The following is a 7,681-nucleotide window of genomic DNA, read 5'->3' on the forward strand; positions in this document are numbered from 1 at the left end:
GGGAGGGAGTGTCTGAGACTTGTTCGTGCTCTAATCCAAGTGGGAGAGTGACCGGGGGCTCAGATGCATGCTATGTGTCGGAGAGAATCAGAGTATGTGGAAGTGATGAAGCCCGAGAGAGCGAGCCTCCCTTCAAATGGGGAGGGCCCATCCCCTTTTAGAGTACAAGGGGACAGCCTTACAAGTTAGAGAGGGAGAGCGAGTGTGTGCGGGGGCTGCCTAGTCTTGTCGAGGCCCACGTCGTCGGGTACGGTATGGCCGCCATCCTTGGTCCCTATTCATCTTGTCAGGCCACTCCGTTGTGGCGGGTAGGTTGCGGTGGGACTGTGCAGGGCGTGCGCAGGGCGCGGTGCCGTATGGTTCCTCGTACGGTAGTTGACCTGGACGCTTCCTCTTATCCATTCCACCTGCTCCCTGGGCCCTCACCAAGCGGGCATCCCCGGTCGATTGTCCCAGTCACATCCGGCTGTGCCGGTCGATGGGAGCGGTGTGGTCGGTATGGTGCATTCCCGATCAGGGGAACTCGGTCGGGGTTGGCTGTGGTCCTTCCCTCGACTGGACCCTTCTGGTCGAGGCGCCAATCAGGCCTCAGGAGTCGGTCGGTGGTCAGATCTGGGTCTCGGCCGGCGTTGTGTTGCGGGGCCGGCCCAGGCGCATGTCGCCGCCACGCCTCTTGTTGGGCCAAGCGCAGCGAGAAGGCAGTCCCATTGGGGACCCCGGGTCTTTGGACCCATCAACACCACTAAGCACAACTCTAGGCATATTTCACACTTTGCACATTCTGCTTTTGTTGTCTCTTTCAAACCCCGAGATATTGGACATGCTTTATCTGATTCAAATTGGGTTAATGTTATGCATAAGGAGTTGGAGAATTTTGAGCAAAATAGGGTTTGGGTTTTAGTTGAACCACCTCCAAATTGCCATCCCATAGGAACAAAATGGGTTTTCAAAAACAAACAGGAGAGGATGGGTTAGTTGTGAGAAACAACGAGGTTGGTTGCCCAAGGTTTTTCCCAAAAAGAGGGAATTGGTTATGAGGAAACCTTTATTCCTATTGCTTGTTTGGAGATGATTAGAATCCTTCTAGCTTTCTCTGTGACTAAAGGTTTTAAGCTCTTCCTAATGGATGTCCAAAGTGACTTTCTATATGGTTTTATTGAGCAGGAGGTTTATGTGAAACAACACCCTGATTTTGAAAATCTTAAATATTCTGCTCCAGAAAGAACTTTATGGCCTAAAACAAGCACCAAGAGCATGGTATGCTAGATTAAAATAATTTTTGCTTGGGAATGGGTTTGAAATGGGGTCAGTGGATAAAACACTCTTTCTCCTCAGGCAAGGCAAAGATATGTTAATCATTTAGATATACGTGGATGATATTATCTTTGGTGATTCTTCTCATGCTTTGGTTGCCAAGTTTGCAGATGATGTGAGCAGGGAGTTTGAGATATCGATGATGGGTTAGTTGACCTTCTTCCTCCGGCTACAAATAAAGCAAAGCAAGGATGGGACCTTTGTGCACCAAGGTAAGTACACAAAGGATGTGTTGAGAAAGTTCGACATAGCTGACGCCAAGCCATTGTCAACTCCCATGGTGACGGTGACGGCTTTGGATGCGGATGAAGATGGAGAATCGGTGGACTAGAAGGAGTACCGGAGCATGATCGGCTCCCTCTTGTACCTAATAGCGACGAGGCCGGATATACACTATGCCATGTGTCAGGGCGCTCGTTTTCAAGCTTCACTAAGAACATCTCATTGCCAAGCGGTGAAGAGAATCATGAGATACCTTCATTTCACACCTGAGTTTGGTTTGTGGTACTCTACTTCCTCCACACTTACACTTCGCGGTTACTCCAATGCGAATTTTTGGGTGTCGGTTGGATCGCAAGTCCACTTCTGGTACTTGTCAATTTCTTGGTTCTTCCTTAGTTTCTTGGTCTTCCCGCAAACTGTCAAGTGTTGCTCAGTCTACCATCGAAGCCGAGTACATTGCCACTGCTAGCTGCTACTCCCAGCTGTTGCGGATGATCTCCACTTTGGCAGACTTTGGGTTGAGTTTTTCTCGTGTACCCCTCTTGTGTGATAGTTTGAGTGCAATCAGTGTAGCTAAAAATTCTGTTCTCCACTCAAAAACCAAACACATAGATGTGAGATACCATTTTCTGAGAGATCACGTTAAGAAAGGAGACATTGACCTTGGCCACGTTGCTACCTGAAACCAACTTGCTGACATTTTTACTAAACCCTTGGATTAAGCAACTTTTGCTCGTTTGCGGGAGAAGATTGTTGTGTGTTTTCCATTCTATGTAAGGTTTTGGAGGTTCTCTTGTATTATACTTGTATCATGCTTGTGTATATACCCTGGTAGGCTAGCCACCTTTTCATCTTAGCATATGTCATGCTAGCTTTTGTAATATATCATGGTGGATGATCCACATGAACATCATATCATGCTTTACTTTAGATTTCACATTGGGTATGGCTTGTTGATTTGGTATCATTTTAGCTTAGTTCCTTAGCATCTGTATCATGTTGCACTAGATGAGTTTCTCCTATATACTCTGTGTACTCTCTTATGCTACTTGTGAGCTAGTGCTTTGGTTAGTGATTTAATTGCAATCTGCAGATTATGCTCTTGATGATATTGTCATATAAACATGTTGACACAACTACTTTTGAATAAATTGCTAATTCTGAACTATGATCTTGAAATGCTTATCGCCCATGAGTAGTTGCTTGGTTATGCATTGCTCTTGCTTGAATGCTAGTTCCATGTTTAGCTTATACTTGGAATTCATGTTCTTCTCAATGAGATCAAAGATCTAGGTACATTGTAAATGTTTAGCCCATGATGCATCCAAGGGGGAGCATGGCTTCTTTGTGCCACAAAGGCACTTCATATAACTTGTTTAATGTGAATGATGAAAAATGATAAGAAAATTCAATAATTCACCAAGTCTTTATGCTTAATTTTGATATTTTTGCTTGCTTAGTTGTTACAAGATGTCCACCAAAAGAAGTAGGCACTTGGTTTCAACAAATTTTCACATGACTTGTGATGCATATGTGGTTGTTTGCAATGATCTCTTGTTGAGAATGTATCTTTCTTGTATGAGCATTGATGGCCTAGTTTATTCCTGCTTGAGTGATTCATGGCTAGGTTCTTACTCATGTGGTGATACTTTTACAAACTACCAAAACTTGATACATGCTTCGTCTTTTACTTATATCATAATATCCTCTTGATGGCGATGCAATTGCTCTTTATGACCTACCTGCTTATGCATTATCTCACTTGTAGCCTTTGTGAGTGCTTTGTGGTACATTTGAGAAGCTTGGTAGATTCTGCACCCCATGGCATGCATTTTGTGCTCTCATGCTCTACTTGATGTTTGCATTGTCAACAAAGGGGAGAGATTCACACAAACTCATTTTGAGGAGAAGATGGTTGCATTCTCTTTTGTGCATGCATTTCAATGTGGCATGTTTTCAGGGGGAGTATTTGTGCTCAGGGGGAGCTTATGAGCTTTATGTGCTCTTGTTTGCCTATCGTGTTGAGCTTTTACCTCTTCTTGAGGAGCTGGCGTTTGGTTTGAGCTTTTGATCTTCATATGATTGGTGTTGAGCCCTTTCTGCCTCTTCTTAGGGGATCATGTGTTTTTGTCTCAGTTGTGTCGAGCCGTTGCCCTTGTCTTAGGGGACTGAGACTTCTCATCTCGAGTGATCTTGTGTTTGCCTTTTTCTCTTGGCTTTTTGATCACCTGAATGAGCTTTCTTTTTCTTTCTCTTTCTTTTCTTATTTTCAGCTATGAATTTGTGTTGGGTGTTGTCAATGCACTCATCAAGGGGGAGATTGAGGACCAATGGTGGTCACCCTTGAATGATGAGTGATTGACAATGTTGTGTGGAATGATATTGCTCTTGGCTTGTAATGTGCAAGTGTAGGATGCGACATGGCAGCCGACTGCGTGCGGTGAAGATCAAGCAAAAGGTTCATGCTGATGGACCAAGGGCAGTGAAGGGTGAGCATGAGTAGGCTTGGACTGAGGAACCCAAGGAGTTCAGGCGGAGACATAGACGATCCACATGATCCACATGGTGCACGGAAGAGCCAGAGAACATGACGGGATGGAGACAGCGTTGATCGAGTCAAACGGGACAGAGGCGTCAAAGTCTTGGCGGAGGCTGGACACACGTCGACATCGAGGAGGTTGCGTGGCGGCCAAGCGGAGATGGACGGTTTGGGTGATTTGGGCCTCAAAACCACTGTGCAGGTAGGTTTACCGGTTTGGGCCTCAAAACCAGGGACGAGCTCGGTGCAGTCGGGGCTTCGAGAAGGAGGGCACATGGCGCCATCATGAAGCTTGCGTCGAGACGAAGCGAAGTCGTGAAGGCGGCATGTCTGTCCGATGAGTCTACAAGGCGTGTCCATTTGATGAGTCTACAAAAATCTGGACCAAAACGCCCTTGCGGGGGTAGTTATCTTAGTTATTGTTGTAGGGGTATTTTAGTCTTTAGCCATGGACCTTATATACTATAGGATGGCTGGTTGAGGCATTGGTTCGGGCAGTTTTCGCTTTTCCTTTTTCGCTAGGCTAGATAGGGCTTCACGGTGGAGAGAGAAGTGATTGCTTTTCTTTCGATCTTCACAAGAGTAGGAGGATGAGGGTAGCTTCCTAGCTTTGATACATCTTGACTTATTTACTTAATCCATGACCTGGTTGATTCGTCAAGTCTTGTCTCTCCCATCTTGTTCCTGAAGATTTCTCTTTTACTCTATTTTCGGGTGATTTTCTAAGGATTTTTCGTTAGTAGGATTTGAGTGCTTTTTGAGACAGTTCTTTTGGGTGATTCTATGCTAGTTCATCTATAAGTTTTCCTATGGCATTTTTCTAGCATTTTTCCTGCTTAAATCTCACGAATTTGGTTTTTTCCCAAAATTTTTCTTCACCTAAGGTTTCTCTGTTATCTGAAATTCGAGTTAGGGGCTAAATCTTTTTGATTGATTTGCCCGTGACCTTATTAGCCTACAAATTTGTGTGAATCAAATTTGTTCTTGAGTTTGTTCTTTTGAGTTGGGTTATTTGCAGGTGTGGTTTCTCTTCTCTGCTCCCTGTCGAGAGCAACCCTGACAGGTCTTCAGTTTGTGTTTGCTTGAGTCGACAGTGGTACAACAGCTTCCCCTGTTTACAGATTCGATTGTTGTCCTGAGCTTTTATTCAGATGGCATGGGGTTGAGTTGTTCTGCCATAGCTCGAAGGAATTACCTTTCAGTTTTTGTGGGAAGCAAGCTGCCGAGCAGCTCTGGAAATTTGCAGGCTTCCTATGCAGGTTCAGCTTAGTGCTAAAATAACAGCAGGAGGGTTGTGACTGCAGGTTTCATATTGGTTTGCTATTTTGACAGTTACTTCATACTTGCAGTTTGCTATTCAGAGTACCAGCTAAATTCGTTTCATATGTAGTGTCATTTGCATGCAATAGTGAATCAACTGTTCACGTAATCATTTTTTTTATGAAAAACTGTTCACGTAATCATTGTTTAATATTTGAAGTATTAGTTTATTTACTTGGCATGGTTTTGGTGCTCCACGTGTACAATAGCAAGGAATTAGCTTGAGTACTTTTGGACTGGCTGTCAGCTTGCATCTATTCCAGTAATTCTTTTTGCTATTACTTGATCTCCGGGACTGTGCTACTGTGTTGTTAATTTCATATTAGGTGCAAGCTTGGTGCAGCAGTTAAAGCTCATGTTTTCGCTTCCGTATTGCTTTGGAGATTTCGTAATGGTTCCTACGGTCAATATATCACGGGTTGGTGTAGGTGATCATGGCAATTAGAAGAGAGGTCCGTTGGGTCGTAATTGAGATATAGGCTTCAATTCTGGCTAAGAATTTTTGAGGTTCCTATTCATCCACCTCTGATCGCCCGTTCTAATCCTTCGCCATGTTTTCGCAACATTTGAGTCACATTTAGAACTAGATCAATCACGATGATCCCATTGCGTAGTGTTCCATATAACTTTCGCAATATTTGAGTCATATTTAGAACTAGATCAATCACGGTGACCCCACTGCGTAGTGTTCCATATAGCTTAAATCCCACAACACGAGGCAACACCAGGCTCATCGGCTGATCATATATGGAGGAAAAGAAATGAATAATAAGATAGTAGCAGGTAACATAGCAAGCACGGAGCAAGATAAAATGAATAAAAAGATGATAGAAAACTTGGTTGTAGAAGATTTCATCATTTACCTGACCAAGCATTGCTGCATCAGCATCAATTCCTCCAACTCCCCAACCAAGAATTCCCAGTCCATTAATCATTATAGTGTGAGAATCAGTCCCCACAATTTACACTATCAGGATACAGTAGGCCATCTGTGTTGAAAACAACTCTCCCAAGATATTCAAGATTTACCTACACTAGATAACAAAAGATGATCACAAATGAATTTCAAATATTAAAATAACTCCTGGACGTTGATTTTTACCTGACGAACAATGCCAGAGCCGGGAGGTATGAAATGCAGAAGACCCCATTTGAGACAGGTGAACCGCTCCTTGTTCCTCTCGAACTCCAGTTCCATGTTGGCCTGAACTGCACTTTCCGACCTTACCACATCGGCTGTCACTGAGTGATCAATTACAGGATCTGCAGGAACCTGAAAAGTGCAAATCTAAATATGAATACAAAGAAAAATTGGATTCTTGCTAAAAACAGATAAGACAGGACTTACCATTACGAGTTAATCTTGTCAGGATCGCCACCTAATCTAGACATGGCATCTCGCATGCGTGCAAAGTCAACAAGGACAGGTACGCCGGTGAAATCCTAATCTCACAATATCATTGTAATATAAAGCCCTGCACGTGGAACAGATTTCTATATGGAAATCAAATATGATGTTCAAGACGTGTGCATACCTGCATAATCACACGAGCACGCTTTCCATCCGCGAGCTTTTATCCTAGTTGACTTTGGATCCCGGACTACCTTTAGTTCCGGATCAAAAATCCACCACCTATGACCACTGATGGGGTTCTTTAATCCCGGTTGTTAATATCAACCGAGACTAAGGAGCACCCTTAGCCCGACTGTAATAGCTAGTGGCCGGGATGAGGGGGCTTTTAATCCTGATTGTGTTTACAACCGGGATTAAAGACCCATTCAGTCCTGGTTGGAATTATTACCAACCGGGACTAATTGGAATTATTACCAACCGGGACTAAAGACCTCCCTTTAATCCCTTTAGTCCCAGTTGAAAATGCATCCCCGAGCCTTTATCTTCCCCCTCTCTCTTTCCATCTTATCTCCTCCTCTCCCATCCCTTTATCTTCTCTCCTCTTCTAGGCCATTCCTTATCTTCTCTTATCTTCTCTTGTCTTCTAGACCGAGCGGCACGGGGGAGGGGCAATCTTCTCTTCTCTTCTCTTCTAGATTGAGCGGCGCGGGGGGAGGGGCATGAGGGGGCGAACGGCCGGTGCGGGCCTGACGGAGCGAGCTTTTTTTAGTTTTTTTTACTTTTTAGTCCCGGTCAGACAAAGACTTCTTTTATCTTGAAAATTTAGTCCCAGTTGAATTTTCGGGATCTATAGCCTATCTAACCGGGACTAATGCCGTGTTTTCTAGTAGTGTCTTCCGAGGCCTTCTCCCAGTCTATGATCTTCTCAACAT

The sequence above is a fragment of the Setaria italica genome, chromosome IV, assembly GCF_000263155.2.
Source record: "Setaria italica strain Yugu1 chromosome IV, Setaria_italica_v2.0, whole genome shotgun sequence".
In the NCBI taxonomy this organism is placed as follows: domain Eukaryota; kingdom Viridiplantae; phylum Streptophyta; class Magnoliopsida; order Poales; family Poaceae; genus Setaria; species Setaria italica.